Source organism: Poecilia reticulata, chromosome 2 (genome assembly GCF_904066995.2).
Source record: "Poecilia reticulata chromosome 2, P_reticulata-male-v2, whole genome shotgun sequence".
NCBI lineage: Eukaryota > Metazoa > Chordata > Actinopteri > Cyprinodontiformes > Poeciliidae > Poecilia > Poecilia reticulata.
In genome coordinates, this window is record NC_088831.1 from 24,155,393 (window position 1) to 24,167,743 (window position 12,351).

Sequence of the window (12,351 nt, forward strand, 5' to 3'; positions counted from 1 at the left end):
TGTATTGTGCACAATTTAAATAAAACATGAAAGTTTGCGCTTGTAACTCGAAAAATGTGAAAAAGTTGAAAATACTGAATGGGCATTTGCTTGCAAAACACTCACTCATAAATATGGCTTATTCTTTTGAGTTATCATTGGGGAGGAAGCTCTGGGACAAATTCAGCACAACAAAGATATCCAAAAAATAAATAAATAAAAAAAATAAATCAGCCCAAACCCACCAAGTCAAAAATATCTTCACTAGTTTGAAGAAAAGAGAGCGCCCTTTCATCTCACATCTCAAATTAGGCAAAGCACATATCTTATTTGTCTTGGTATGATATCATACCGCATGCATGAAAAGAGCATGTGCAAAAATTCCACTCAAAGTGCTGATGGTGGAATTGAATCTCAGCAGCACAGCGGCCATTGTGCGTGATGAACCGTGATGATCCCGTGCAGAGTTTCCGAGCTGCGGTTCTGGTTATTCTCACCCCGCCTGAACACACCACTCCACTCAAGGCACTAATTGGGTATTCATGTGGTGTTTTGTTTGTTTATCACTGTGTTACCCCTGCAAGTCTTGGTTCAACACGTCTCATTTTCGTAGCCGACATGAAAGCCAGAGACAGTGGAATTTTCTGCGCTGTATTTATGCCACGGAGCCTAATCTCAGTTAACACAAACTCGTCCCAGTCCTCTTTTGCTCTGAATTACCACCCGCAGTGGTTTTGTCCTCCCCCAACCATCACATCCCCCCCACCCATTTTTTTTTGGTTAAATAATTCATAATGCCTTCAAAACTCACACGTGATGCACTGCATCTTTGTGGATGTAGAGGAATAAGGTCGAAGACAGCACATCTGATTGCGAGTCTTAAGCAATGAGCAGCTGAGAGTGATGAACGTTTTTTTTTTGTCTTCATATTATGTTTTAAATTCATGTTCGCCCTATCATCGTCGACATTCTTTATGTTTTCTAAGAATCAAGCTCACTACAAAGATCTTAAGGACTATATAATACACCAAAGCGCACATTCCAAATTATCGACCTTTATTATTTTTTCTTTTTACCACACCCGCCGTCTTTGGCTGTTTTCAGGGTTTTGAGTTTCGGGGTATACGCCTAAGCCGCTGCCTGGCTGAGAACTGCATCTGGCCTCTTTCAGTCTCACAGCTTGCGTTTGCTTCCAAACTCCCTCACCTCCATCCTCCCCCCCCCTCTCCACTGCCTCTTACTTCTCCTCAGCTTCCATATTGTAAGAGCCAAACCCGGCATCCACTGCCGCCATTTTCCCGACCTAAAATTGTATGAAACACAAGAACTTTTATGTCACAAGTGCTGGGAAGTGAAATTTGTTATTTTTTTTACTGATGAATAACAGAACTGCACCAATTGTTCATAGGAACTGGTTGCAGTGGATTTTAGTTTGGGGACTCAGAGTAAAGTGGGCTGTAAACAAACGCCTTTCCAACTTTTCAGATCATTTGTAAAATAAGGATAGGGAAAATCTCTCAGGTGGCAACAGGTGAATGTTTAGTGAGCCTCTTCTTTTTTTAGCTTTATCTGATGTATGATGAGACATCCAACATCCTGAAGGGATTCATAGGGTTGAATAACATTTCTGAAATCGATTACAAGCCCTGGAGTTAGACCGTGTGGAGAAATCATCTGTTCTCCATGCTGAGTTCTTAATGTATGAGGTCAAAGAAGAGTCGGTGAGTTGAATTCATGAATTCCATGTATTAATATCAAAATACAGCTGGTCCATTTCACATGCCACCTTTAAGAGCAAGATAAAAGGGCATCCCAGAACAGTTTCCCACTCCCTTTGTTAGCCTCTCTCTAAGGTCCGCACCAAAGAAGGCGTTTCCCAACATGTCCTTTCCTCTAACTTCAGCTTAGCAACTAGCTAAAAGAGATAAAAGGAAAACACAGAATTGAGTTGTTATTCTCAACTACTGCCATATTGTTTTACCTTCCAAGCTACTTTAAAATGCCTTAATCTGTTGTAACGTAGATATTCCTGTTATATCCATAATTTTACAGCCCATCAATACATACAAGTAGTTCCTACCTAAAGATTTCCATAACATAACGTATATCTATAACATACGTCATGCACAAGAAAGAGGCTGTACAATTAGCTCACAACCCTCATGAACTAATTAGAGGTCTACAGTTTCTTCCACGAAAGCAAATTGTGATGAGTTGTTGTAGGCTCCAAGTGCAAGGAATCAACTTACAAAGAGGATCAACACATTAAGGAACATAAGCAAAGGCGAATAATGGGAATGATCCGAAGTGATCACAGGCAATCCAGAAGTGCAACGGAAGGAGCAGAGTGGAGAAAAACGCAGACATATGGGCTGAAATGCAGAGGGAGAGGTGGAAACGGAAAAGGAACCACAAGAACTAATCAGAGAACAGAAGAAAAAGCCAAGGGAGAGCGCAGGCAGAGGAGAAATGAGGAGATGGAAATCAGATCCCAACCATTATTTGGTTATCAAAAGGAAATCCAACCTGTCACCACATACTGTCAATGTTACTGTAGCTCTAGGTGCCTCCTCTTACAGTATTAGTGAAGCAGACATTAAACAAGAATAATTCCTTGTGTTTTAGTAGAGTTCAGCGACCCACACCATACTGTGGCAATAACATTTCTGTACAACATAATATTCTTGGTAGTTATGAATCAGATTACTTGTGATGCTAACTAATAGCAACAGAGAATATTTCAATCTGACTAACATTTTATAATTTTTCTGTTCTGATGTTTGTGTTGAATGGTCCTATACCCAGTAGAGAAAATATGAGTGAAATGCTACTCATAGCTGTTGAAGTCACATAATTCATTTATTTTTTACACTTAAATTATAAATAGTTTCTAGTAGATTACTTTGATTGGCTGCCAAAGGTATGTGTGAAGAAAACAGAAGGTTTTATAGGAAAAGCACACATGGTGCCAGTGAGGAATGGCAGTAGGCTCAGTTTTGTCCACACAAAATTGGACAGGAAATGACCAAATCTGTAAATATACAATATGGTGTGGTGAGGGAAGCGACAGCAAATCTGGTCATTTTGGAATATATTTATTATGGTGTCTTTACATTTTAAGGACTCAATTGACACAGCTTAAGTGAGCTTAAGTGACTGCTGCCTCAACCTTACTCGATGACAAGTTACAAGTCCGTAATAAAAAGTCACATTTAACAACATACATTAGCACAAATAAAAATTCCTTACAAACATTTCTAAATTTGCGCCACAAAATCTGTAATTTTGATAGCAAAAAACCCACTAAAACAATCAAAATCTTGGAGGAGCAGGTGTCTATTGACATGTTAACCGTTTGGTTTTTTCAGTACATTCTGGCACAACTGGCCCTTTTAAGAACATTCAGATTTTTTAGATGACCCAAAATGAAAATGAGTTCGACACCCCTGTTCTAGTTGCTAACCAGCATTTCAAATCAACTTTAATTTTAAGTGACTTCTTTAATTGTTTCCTGCTTGAATTTATTAATTTAGTGTGAGTGTAGGCACTCGTGAACCAAACTGAGCAGAAAGACCATGCTGATATTTAACATAATCTTCAGAGAGGAGGAAGACTTTAATCTGACATATGCCATAAAAGATGGCAACAAAAAAAAGGGGGGGGAGGAAATCTTGTCGTTGATGAGTGTGAAAGCAATTCTCCTTACTAAATGTGAAAAGAACTAGGGGAGCCTTTTAATGGTTACACGCTCATCCTCTCTCCACACTAATCTCAACTGCAGCTTCCTCCCAATTAGCACAGCCTGCGCTGGCTCTCGTCATTTCCTCTCTTTATTGATGAATCGACTTCCCCAAGAAACTCGCCGTCTTTCCTATAGAGCCACAAAAACATCAGTTCTACATAATTCTACAGCACCAGAATGCATCTTCCGGACATTTTAGCTGACCGGCTCCATTTATGAAAGTAGATTATACATGCAGATTGAAGAAGCAACATTCAGATGCTGCTCTAGCTCTGGCACCCTGGGTAGAATGGCATAATTAAATGAATTGACTAAAAGAATGAATATCCCAACACAGTGTCAGGTCAGTATGCTGCCAAATTAAAGCCAAGGGCCAAAGGGGAGTAAACATTCATTTATCTGAAGTAGGAAAACAGAAGAACGTTTCATTGTTGATGCAAAGTTTATTCATTGATGTACTGGTAGTACAGAGGGATTTATTTATGTGTAGAGGGGTGATAGAATAATATCAGTAAAGTCAAAAGTTCCCTTAGCGTAGCTGTGGTTGTTGGCCAATATTCTGGGAGGGGTCGTGAGTTCACCTCCACACTACAGTGGACCACCACCTACAAATTCACCGTTCAGTATTCACAGATGTAGCTGTGGTCCCTAATTAATGTGAATACCAACAGTCCACTGTACTTTTAAAGGCCATCATTCTACCAGCAGAAAGTATCAAACATTGTAGAGAGAGAATTGTCAAAGTAGCAGATGTCCCAACTAATTCACCCGAAAGTTAGACTGCACATTGTTCAAAGGGACGGATGTGGAAATCGTTTTAAATCATACTCAACGGCGGCTTAAATAATATCTTCACAGACTTGTCAATATCTTCATGAATAAAAATTTTTAAAAAATCTTATTTTGTCATATTAATTTGTGGATTACGAGGAAAAATCTGAAATGTGTTTGGAGCAGAGTTCGCCCGCTGCTCTCAACATCTTCATTTAGGAAAAATCCAAATTAGTTTGTCTCATATTAAAAGGCTAATAACTTCGGTGCCGTCTCATGAATGCTTAAACCACCGTTGTTTTGGCAGTGGCTGATTATTAACATCAAAGCCTATTTGCCTACACAAGAAGTGGAGGTTAATGGTGACGTATCATCAATAATCTTCCTGTATGAAACACAGACTGACGACGAAACATTTGCAGTCAGAATAAGTTACAGATATAAATGTAGAGCGGTTTAAAATGAATAAAAAACTATGACAGGTTTTTGAAAAGCCTTGGACTCAGCGTTAGCTTCAGCTGCTAAGACCAAATAATCTCTTAGTTGGTCTTTTACACAAAAACTAATCTCTTGCCTTATTTAAAGAAGGCAAGAGAGTTTTTTGCTAGAAGATATTAAACGCATATCATCTAGTAGACTTGTTTAAATTTAGCCCTAAAAACACATTTAAAATGTAAGTTTTTTAAACAAATATGTTCTGTCCAAATGTAGCCCAACAGAAGGAAAGTCAAAATGGTGACCCAGTCTGATAAATCACATCAAGACATTAATAAATACCTTTGTGTTTTGTCACCTTTCTGTTTCGAGCCACGATTTCCCATTACTGAGACAGGAGACGAGGTCGTCTTTTCAACAAATACTTTCAGAAACATACGTTTACAAATGAGAATGGATAGAAAATCTTTAAGCAGAAATGAAGAGACCCACACCAGCATTCGTATGTGAAGACGTGTAGATATAAAAGACACACTGTTCATCAATATAAAGGAATCTAAAGCCAAAAAAAAAAAGAAAGAAATCTAAAGAAATGCAAAGTAATGGAGCGCTTATAACCAACACCAACAATAACCCTCCAGGAAATCTGCTACAATGCTCCACATGGTGTCATTCTCAGCATTTTTCACAGCTTCTTATTTATCTCAACGTAAAGATGTAAAACGGATGTAGCCAATTTTCTGTTTTCTCACTGCATTTTCATGCATATGGCCGGCCACACACAACCAAACATGAGCAAGTCAGATCTGCAGCGAAGATGACACCCTGCATACCTTCCTCACAGCTGTGTGTGAACAGAAATAAACACACAAGAGGAGCATATGATGCTGGAACGCGAGGCTAATTAAGTGACAGACAACAGCTTGCAGGAAGGCGTTTCCAGTGAAACCTATCACCGGTTCCATCAGAACAACAGCCACACACTGTACTGTACAGTATGCAGGCTGTGTGAGCCACTTGTTGTCAACCTGTCTTTCTGTCAGGGGAAGCTGCATCGACAACATGCGTCAACTCCTGGCTTTAATTTCATATTATCTTCATTACACTACCACTGCAGACAAGGCTGGCCCATATCTGATTATTTTTTGCCTAAATGTGGTTTTTCAAAACAGTCTGAACAGCAGACTTTTTTTTTTTTTAACCCGGGCTACTTTCGTATGTGGTTCTTAACCTGACACATATCTAATGCTTTTAAAACCAACATCAGCTGAACAGTCATGTTTAAATTGTAACAGACTTCACAATCGTCCATAATTACAGACCGATAGTAAGATGTAAATTTTGTCAGCTCCAATTGCATGACTTCAAAATTGGTGCACAGACTACTATGTGTGGCACATCATCTTAAAAGCACAGACAGCAAAGCTTCTCTTAAAGACTGCTCGTGAAATTTGATGGCGACTGCATTCCAAAGATTCAAATTGTCAGCCGAGAACTGCAGCCTAAGTGCAACTTGGATTTGCAAACTTTGCATTGATGTTTCAGAAATCCATTTTGTTATCTTTAAGATTGACTTTTTTGAGCTTCACATCATGTTATAATGTCAACCCCTCATCAAAAACAAAGCTGGAGTGTCGCCTTGATTCTTTCATGCGGGTTTGAGAAATCGTTGCTAAAGGCTTACCAGAGGTGTGATGTTGTGACGACGTCTTGAAGGAGGAGCTTCAGAAAGAGCAGGAGTTTTTAAACAGGCAGAACCCCAAGTTCAAGTCGTTAAATCATGAAGTAAGAATTTATTTTAAGTCATATTTGATATATATATTTGGCATTTTTTGTTACAAACGAAGGCAACATATTTACATGATTGTGCTATGAAATGGCTCTATGTGCCAATTCATAGCCACAATCTTAAAAATGAATCAGTATTTTCTGCAAAAGTGTGTTGTGATTATTTAACACTATAGTTGGTCTCAACATTCATATTCCTTGACAACCACAAACACATCACAACATTTTGGCCAATGGTTTGTTAGATGTCCATCATTTTGTCACTTAATCAGCTTGTCTCATTAAATACCTGGTTTACAACCTGTGTTGTAGACAGGTGCTAGTACGAGCAGACAAAAACGCATCGCAAACCAGCTGCCCAATTCCTTTTCTTGAAATCTAAAGAGCAATTCAATCTAATTAATTCACTTCATTAAATCAAATCTGGTCAAATCAATATAAGAGAGTTTGCCTGAAAACTGTGGTTAGATTGCGAATGATTCTTGCAGCACTAACACCAAGCTAACTGCTTGAAATGACCCCAATATTTCATATTCTTTTGGGGTGTGTTTGTTAGGGTCCCATTGTGGGCACGCAGAGTCTGAAAGGCAGCGGTTCACAAAGCACTCTCTAAATTAAACAAATTTGCCATTATGGACTCTGGTGGCAAACCTCTGCATTATGATACAAACACAGTAGTGAAAGACCAGCATCTGCACCCACAGATTCAGTTCCTGGGCACTTACATGTTTTTGCCAGAGATTCAGGGAGCATCTGCATAAGAAGCGCCCCCACTCTTTTGTTAAGTGCCACTTAAAGAGCACTTCTGGATTACAATGTGTTGTTTAGTCCTGAAATTCGACTTGATCCTGCAGTTCAGCAGAAAGGTGAAGAAACTTGCTTTTGCACATCTCCATCCTCGACTTGTGAACCCCCATACTGCAAGTGTCCCATTAACAGTTCCTCTTGGAGAACGAGCAAAGGAGACGGGCGAGATTGCCTCACAAAAGGCCCTTCTTTGTGTTTCGATGTATGACACAACTGTCGGCCAAGCTAGGAGGAAGCAAGGCAATCAAAATAATCAAGCATTCACATGAAATTAGGGAAGGGGTAGAAAAAGCTTTGCCGAACAAAAAAAAAAAAAAAAAAAGCGAGAGAGAAAAGAAAAATGCTGGATTTCCAACGCAATCAAAACTAGAAATTCAATCAGACAACATGTGAAAAATAAACAATTTTATGCATGCACAGCCCGGACCAGAAGATTGTTGTTTATAACGTTAAAAATGAAGAGGGTTGGAGCGGCTCCATTGTGTAGTGGGCATGCCTCTTATTGGTGAACAGAGCCTCTGCATGTCAAGCAGAGGTGGGGCACTCTCCCGAGAGTCCACTATCACAGCAGGTTAACCTGGCACTGCTTTTCTAAGGACTGATTGCCCGGACCCCTGTAGCGCGAGGTAAACCGACAATTTTCCATCAGCAGGGAACGTGGCTTTATTAGTAAAAGTAGGGGGGGATGGTTGGAGGTAACGGAGAAAAGTGAAATCAAGTTTACATAGAAGCTTTAAATGTAATAGGTATGCAAAAAAAAAAAAAAAGAAATTTAAAAGTTTACCAAAATTTATTTATACGGTTAGCACACAGATAAATGCATCCATTAAAACAATAAGTGTAGGGGGGGGGGAACCACATCTAAACATACTTGAGCACGGACCTTGTGAGGTTTTCTGGAGATGTTCTGCAAATATCTCTTTCAAAGCAGTCAGAGGGCTGTTAAAAACAAGCCTGTTTCTAAAGATGTTGGTTAGTGTCGAGCAAGATTTCATCTTTCAACAACTTTCTGACAGGTGAGAAAACATTACCTGACTGAAAAGAAAAAAAAAAACAACCTGCAGCCTGTGTATCAGAGATGAGACAGCTTCGGCAAGGCGAATCAATAGCATCCCCAGGCTGCAAGTGAATTTAGAAGAGTCCTTTCCTCCAAAGACATTGCTTTTTTTTTTAAGCTAAACGTGGTTAAATCTACAAACAAACCCAGGTGAGGGAAAGAGTCACAACTTAGAGGGCAAACAAGCAGAGCCTTATGGTTTTCAAGGTCTCCATTTGTTTTTCCGTGTTCTACTGTCAGGTGCAAAAAGGGGCGAGAGCGGCGGAGAGAATGGCGAGCCGCAGTGGGTTAAAAGGCCACGACTGGGATTATAGCGCAAGTAGGGACCCCATACTGTGGCTTGACATGCCTAGCAGCTTACAGTGCATTTTTCTCTGACAATGCAGGGTCATACACTGTCAGAAAGCATGAAATGTTTTCACACGCATGTTGAAAGACACGTGAAATGTTGAAGAGTCCCCACTTTCGAAGGTTATCTGCCAGGGTATTGCCATTTATTTATTTTTTTTAAATAACGAAATCTTTCTGCAAAGTCAACATTGAATTGCAAGGAAAACACATTTGCATGCCCGTAATGTTTGACCTCGAAGGACAATGTGACATGGTCGCATTTTATTTGTAGGAGGTTTATTGTTCAGAGTGGGTCTTACTTTTGCTTGATGTACTATTTGCAAAAGTATTCAAACTTCACTATGTTATGGTCCCAAACTTCAATGCATTTCATTGGGATTTTGTGCGACAGACCAAAACTAATATGTTTATGAAGGGTACAGAAGCTTCTAATGCTTTCTAGATCTTGTTTTTGTGAAATTAAAATGTTGAAAAGTGTGGCATGTGTTTGTTTTTAGTCCATTGGAGGCAATACTTTAAAGAACCTGCTTCTAATATAGTTAGCAGTGCATACATTGTAGTATATCTCCACCATATTACCCTCAACATGATGCTGCCACCACCAGTGTAGATGGTGTGGTGAGGGATCGTTTCCCTGCATGACTCCTAACTTGATTTTACCTAAAAGCATCCAAAGTAAAAGGTGGCTTGATAAACTTTTCAGATCTTGGATTGCTTTAAAAAAATTAAAAAATTGGACAATTTTATCATTTTATCTTTCCACTTAATGTATTAGTTTGCTTTAGTCTATTCCATAAGTTCCCAGTAAAATACAAGGAAGTTTGTGATTCGCCAAATGATAAAATGTGTGAGTTAACAGGCATTTCTTGAAACAAAATGACATATTCTGAACAACTATCCTTCAAGAAAACCTATTTTTACTCAAATTGCTCAGGCCAGTCTTGCATGGTAGTCACCGATCAGCATGTGGGCCGGCTAATCCTGCCCTCCGTGAGCTCATCTATCTGTCCATTCCGTTCTGAGACATGTGCTAACATGCCGTAATAATCATAAATCTTCCCCTTGGCCCGGGCCACCGCATCCTCCTGATTAGGACCCAAGTCCCAGAGGTATCCGAGTTAAAGCTCATGTTATTCCACCCTGAGCATCACTCTCCCAGTCTCGCAGCCTTTCCATTAAACATGCCATAAAATGAGGAGGGAGACATGAGCAGAGTCAGAGCGCAGGGAGGGGAAGATGAGCTGTTATGCTCGGGGAAGCGTTCTCTGCATCTGACAAAAATGCGAATTCTTCCCAGTGTGTCATCTGCATGGCTCCCTGATGCAGTAAAGGATTGTCTTTTATCAACAGCCAGCGATGACACTTTCCAAATATTTAATGCATGGGGGAATTTCTTGCTCAATCTGAATGTGTTTAAACTGAAAACTGTTTTTCCTTCAAAAAAAAAAAAAGAAGCAAGAAACGACCCCCCTTCAGTTTTTTCAGCAGCCATGAAAATATCATGTCATGAATACCGCTCTTTTTTATGTTATTCCGCATCCTCCTGCTATGCTGTAAGCGACTGTCAATGGAGGGTCCGATTCCTACCCAAGTGTTGGTAGGAATCGGGCTCCTGCATGGCCCCACTGCCCTGTTGATGGGATGTGGGGGTCCATAGCTACGGTTCTCCCAGCCCTGGAGACCTGCAGTGGGAAGTAAACTTAGCCCACTCTCCAAAAGCAGGGCACTGCACACCCATCAACACCTCCTTCACAGGTTTGCAGCAGGAAAACAGGAGACAGGAGGAACTGTCAGTCTACATCGCTGTGTTGGGGCGGGGGGGGAAAAAAAAGAGCCGCGTGTGACGATTTTTTTTTTTTGGAGTCATGTTTATATTCATGCCTCGCATGACAAATGTGGATCTTTTGGCAATATATGCATAAATGTGTCACAAAGATGAATGAAAGCACAATGACAAACAAGTGGTACCTTGACACTTTTTGTCACTTAAGCACTGGCATGTAGATACCGTGCACTCCATCTGTCAGCAAAACGCCTCTAGTTACTGGATGTTTGTAGAAATAAATGATTACTGAGCTCTTGCAACCTTCAAAAAAGTAATTGAAATCGCAAATGAAAAATGTGAGACTGATTTCAAAAAGCATTGTAACAAAGCGAATGTTCTGCAAATGCTTTGAAGGGCGAGGTATCCGATTAAAAAAAAGCATTTATACAATTTTTAAATTATTTTCACATTAAACGCTTTTATGCATCTCTTCTAAGTTATAACGTGTCTTTTTTTAAACAGTTCTAAGTTAACATTAAACTATAGCCGAAGGTGTCTGTCCTTTCAATCAACATTCATTTTCTTAGACTGACCTCCTATGTAAAATTGTGTTCAAAAGAATATTTTTGCCCTCACAAAATCTACACACATTCATTCAATAATAGACAGCTTTAGCTTATGAAATTATTAAGAAGCAATACGTTTTTCTCAAACCTTCTTTTAAGCTCTAGAGTATGTAAGTGAACATTCTGTGTGTGTGTGTGTGAGTGGTTGAAGTGTTTGTTACCTTGTGGGTGCATCGTTTGTGGCAGCCATCTTGGGTCCCTGCTAAAGAGGAAGGCCCGCATCAAACCCAGCTCTGTTATAGGAAGTGCAGTGATAAGAGCTGGAATTTGATTGGTTGAAGCTTAAAGTAATTAAACAAATAAAATGACTTGTAAATTGTGCATTTTCTTACATAAAATGTTTGCCTGATATTTTATTATTGATAAATAATTGCTAGTGTTTATTTTGTGTGAAAGTTAACTTTGTTTCCCTTTTCCCTCCCCCCTCCCCACAACCCCAAACTCTGGACTGCTGAGGTGATTGGTCAATTTAAAAAGGAAAGGCGGGGCGTAACCAATGACTGCTTGATGTGGCAGGGAGACTGATAGGCCGCCATTTTGAAATCTACTATAATCCCCGACAATTATTAAACCAGCTTTGTTTGCCTCTCAGTGTAACAGAAGTTTATTTTTCATTATCTACTATAACATTTGTTTATGGTTTAAAAAAAACAAACATATTTAGTTAGTTGTTGGTGTTTTCAAATAATGAATGTATGTGAAAAAAAAAGTTTTCTCGAATGCACTTTTATAAATACAAAGAAAACTGATTTAAAGAATGAAATAAAGAAAATAAAGAAAATGAACAAAATGACAAATATGCCTTGCATGCACATGTTGCATGAAAATAACTTTTTTTTAATCATCCTTATTTTCAAAAATGCTGCTCAGCTTTATGTCGTTTCCAGCCACTGAGGAAGAGCTAAAGAGCCACATGCGGCTCTGGCACAGCAGGTTGTGGAACCCTGGCCTAAACTATGCAAAAAATAAATAAATAAATAAAAAATGGGGCTGAAAAGATGTTCGGGCTGATTAAATTGGCCAAACCAGT

At 39.4% G+C, this 12,351-nt stretch overlaps 1 protein-coding gene across 6 annotated transcripts in view; it reads right to left on the bottom strand.

Moving 5' to 3' along the window:
* Window positions 1–12,351, bottom strand: part of LOC103479141 (uncharacterized) — a 120,263-nt gene that overhangs the window by 89,706 nt on the left and 18,206 nt on the right. Inside the window, exon 2 of one of the 6 annotated variants that reach the window (XR_535903.3) lies at window positions 11,483–11,523. The exons of 4 other annotated variants lie outside the window; for them this stretch is intronic. The gene's annotated coding sequence lies outside the window, so the exon portion shown is untranslated. Of the gene's footprint in view, window positions 1–11,482; window positions 11,555–12,351 lie in introns of all 6 variants that reach the window. One more of the 6 variants, XR_535904.3, reaches the window with a different exon arrangement.